Genomic DNA, 3,641 nt, shown 5'->3' with positions numbered 1-3,641 from the left:
AAATCAAATCCCTTATGATTATACAATGGAGGTGACAAATAGATTCAAGGGACTAGATCTGGCAGACAGAATGCCTGAAGAACTAGGGACAGAGGTTCATAACACTGTCCATAAGGCAGTGATCAAAACTATTCCAAAGAATAAGAAATGCAAGGCACAGTGGTTGTCTGAGGAGGCTTTACAAGTAGCTGAAGAAAGAAGAGAGGCAAAAGGCAGAGGAGAAGGGAAAGATATACACAGCTCAGTGCAGATTTCCACAGAGCAGCAAGGAGAAATAAGAAAGCCTTCTCAAGTGAGCAATGCGAAGAAATAGAGGAAAACAGGAGAGGAGCGTGGCCTGCCCCTCTCCCTGCCATTGGCACCTGTGCTCCAAAAAGCGAGAGCCATCTGGCCAAAAGGTCATTATGCCTGCTGTGTTCAAGGCTCCCATTCTACCAGATATTGTTAACTGTGTTCACACCAACTTGTGGAGAAACAGCAGACAGCTCTACGCTGTCAGTGAATTAGCAGGTCATCAAACCTGCGCCAAGGCTTAGGGTACCGGCAGAGCTGTGGCTCGAATTCCCAGGGTTTGAGGGGGCAGGACTCACCATTCTGGCCAGGGTGCTTCTGGAAATATGTGTCGTGGGGGACGCATGTTGGCACCCACCAAGTCCTGGCAACACTGTCACCAGCGCAGCAGCGAGATGCCATCTGCTCTGTGCCGGCTGCCTTGGCCTTCCCCGCGCCAGTCGTGTCTAAAGGTCACCGTCCGTTGTTTCTGAACTCCCTTTGCTAGTCGAAGATAAAGTGTAAGGCTGCAAGAAGACCAAGGAGGCTGTTGTGCTTCTGAAGAAACTTAAGGCCTGAAATGATATCAGAAAGGTTGACGTCTCTTAGCAACTCAGAGCTGGCAAAGACAAAATGAGAAATCGTCGCCGTATCCAGCACAGGGGACCATGCCTCATCTATAATGAGGACAATGGTACCATCAAGGCCTTCCGAAACATCCCTGGAATTACCTTGCTTAATAGACGCAAGCTGAACATTCTGAAGCTTGCTCCTGGTGGTCATGTGGGACGTTTCTGCATTTGGACCAAAAGGGCCTTCCGAACTTGGATGAACTCTATGGCACTTGGCATCAAGCAGCCTCCCCGGGCACAAGATGCTGAATACAGACCTCAGCAGGATCTTGAAAAGCCCAGAAATCCAAAGAGAGCTCTAAGCACCACGCAAGAAGATTCATCGCAGAGTCCTGAAGGAAAATTACACTGGAAAACCTGAGAATCATGTTGAACCTCAACCCATATGCAAAGACCATGCACCAGAACACCATTCTTGGACAGGCCAAGAGCCACAGAATCTGAATGGATAGGGCAGCAGCGGCACTGGACGAGAAATCAGATGAGAAGGGGGTTCAGGCAAGAAGTCTGTGGTGGGAAACAAAGACAGCTGTTGGTGATATGACGTTGAAGAAGCCTTTAGTGGGAAAAAAAGGCCACAGGGACCAAGAAACCAGCAGCTGAAAAGAAGCCCAGAGAAAAGAAATCCACCGCAGAGGAAGAGAAGGCTGCTGCGTAGACTTAGTTTTGTTTATGTGACACCAAATCAGTCTGGACAGCCAATTTTGAATAAAGACCTAAACAAAGAGGCAATGAGAAGCATGAAGAAGAAAACAAAGAAACAGAGGAAAGCAATAGAATGGGAAAGACTGGAGGTCTCTTCAGGAAAACTGAAGATGTCAAAAGAGCATTTCATGCAGGCATAGGCACGGTAAAGGACAGAAACAGTAAGGACCTAACAGAAGCAGAAGAGATTAAGAAGAGAAGAGGCGGCCAGACTACACAGAAGAGTGTTCTGGGTATTCTAGCTCTTTGTACAGAAGAGCAGTACAAAAAAGGTTTAATGACCCAGATAACCATGACGGTGTGGTCACTCATCCAAAGCCAGACATCCTGGAGTGTGAAGTCAAGTGGGCCTTAGGAAGCATCACTATGAACAAAGCTAGTGGAGGTAATGGAATTCCCATTGAGCCATTTAAACTTCTAAAAGGTGATGCTGTTAAAGTACTACACTCAGTGTGCCAGCAAATTTGGAAAACTCAGCTGCAGCCATAACACTGAAAAAGGTCGATTTTCATTTTCAATCCCAAAGAAAGGCAATGCCAGAGAACATTCAAACCACCGTACAATTATACTCTTTCACATGATAACAAGGTAATGCTCAAAATCCTTCAAGCTAAGCTTTAGCAGTACATGAGCCAAGAACTTCTACACATACAAGCTGGATTTAGAAAGAGCAGAGGAACCAGAGGTCAAATTGTCAACATTTGTTGGATCATAGAGAAAGCAAGGGAATTCCAGAAAAACATCTATTTCTGCTTCATTAACTCTGTTAAAGCCTTTGACTGTGTGGATCACAACAAACTGTGGAAAATTCTGAAAGAGATAGGAATACCAGACTACCTTACCTGCCTCCTGAGAAATCTGTATGCAGATCAAGAGGCAACAATTAGAACCAGACATGAAACAACAGACTGGTTCAAAATTGAGAAAGGATTACGTCAAGGCTGTATATTGTCACCTTGCTTATTTAACTTATATGCAGAATACATCATGCAAAATGATGGGCTGGATAAATCTCAAGCTGGAATCAATCAAGATTGAAGGGAGAAAAATAAGCTTCAGATATGCAGAAAATACCACTCTAATGGCAGAAAGTAAAGAGGAACTAAAGAGCCTCTTGATGAAGGTGAAACAGGAGAATGAAAAAGCTGGTATAAAACTCAGCATTCAAAAAACTAAAATCATGGCATCTGGTCCCATCACTTCATGGCAAATAGAAAGGAAAAAAATGGAAACAGTGACAGATTTTATTTTCTTGGGCTCCAAAATCACTGCAGATGGTGACTACAGCTGTGAAATTAAAAGATGTTTGCTCCTTGGACAGAAAGCTATGACAAACCTAGCCAGCATATTAAAAAGCAGAGACATCATTTTGTTGACAAAGATCAGTATAGCTAAAGCTATGGTCTTTCCAGTAGTCATGTATGGATGTGAGAGTTGGACTATAAAGAAAGCTGAGCACTGAAGAATTGATGCTTTTGAACTGCGGTGTTGGTGAAGACTCTTTAGAGTCCCTTGGACTACAAGGAGATCCAACCAGTCCATCCTAAAGGAAATCAGTACTGAATATTCTTTGGAAGGACTGATGCTGAAGCTGAAGTTCCAATACTCGGGTGACCAGATGCAAAGAGCCGACTCATTGAAAAAGACCCTGATGCTGGGAAAGATTGAAGGTGGGAGGAGAAGGGGACGACAAAGGATGAGATGGTGGGATGACAGAGGATGAGATGGTTGGATGACAGAGGATGAGATGGTGGGATGACAGAGGATGAGATGGTGGGATGGCATGACCAGCTCAATGCACGTGAGTCTGAACAAACTCTGGAAGATAGTGTAGGGCAGGGAAGCCTGGTGTGCTGCAGTCCATGGGGGTTGCAAAGAGTTGGGCATGACATGGGGGACTAAGAAACAACAAATAATGGTAAACACTGAGACTTCAAAAACAGAACAGATGCCTAGAAAAAGGAGGCTAGGGGATCATTTACAGATCTAAAGACTGTCCAGAAGAAAGGACAATGTGATCAAGAGTTTCCAAGA

The 3,641-nt window shown here is 44.6% G+C and overlaps 1 pseudogene; it reads left to right on the top strand.

The window, feature by feature from the left end:
• The first annotated feature begins 299 nt into the window (after positions 1-299).
• LOC138439846 (large ribosomal subunit protein uL4 pseudogene) lies at positions 300-1,560 on the top strand (annotated as a pseudogene).
• Positions 1,561-3,641: the final 2,081 nt, after the last annotated feature.

The sequence above is a fragment of the Ovis canadensis genome, chromosome 4, assembly GCF_042477335.2.
Source record: "Ovis canadensis isolate MfBH-ARS-UI-01 breed Bighorn chromosome 4, ARS-UI_OviCan_v2, whole genome shotgun sequence".
Taxonomy (NCBI): domain Eukaryota; kingdom Metazoa; phylum Chordata; class Mammalia; order Artiodactyla; family Bovidae; genus Ovis; species Ovis canadensis.
Note: the sequence above shows the minus strand (reverse complement) of the source record. Positions and strands in the feature narration are given on the sequence as shown.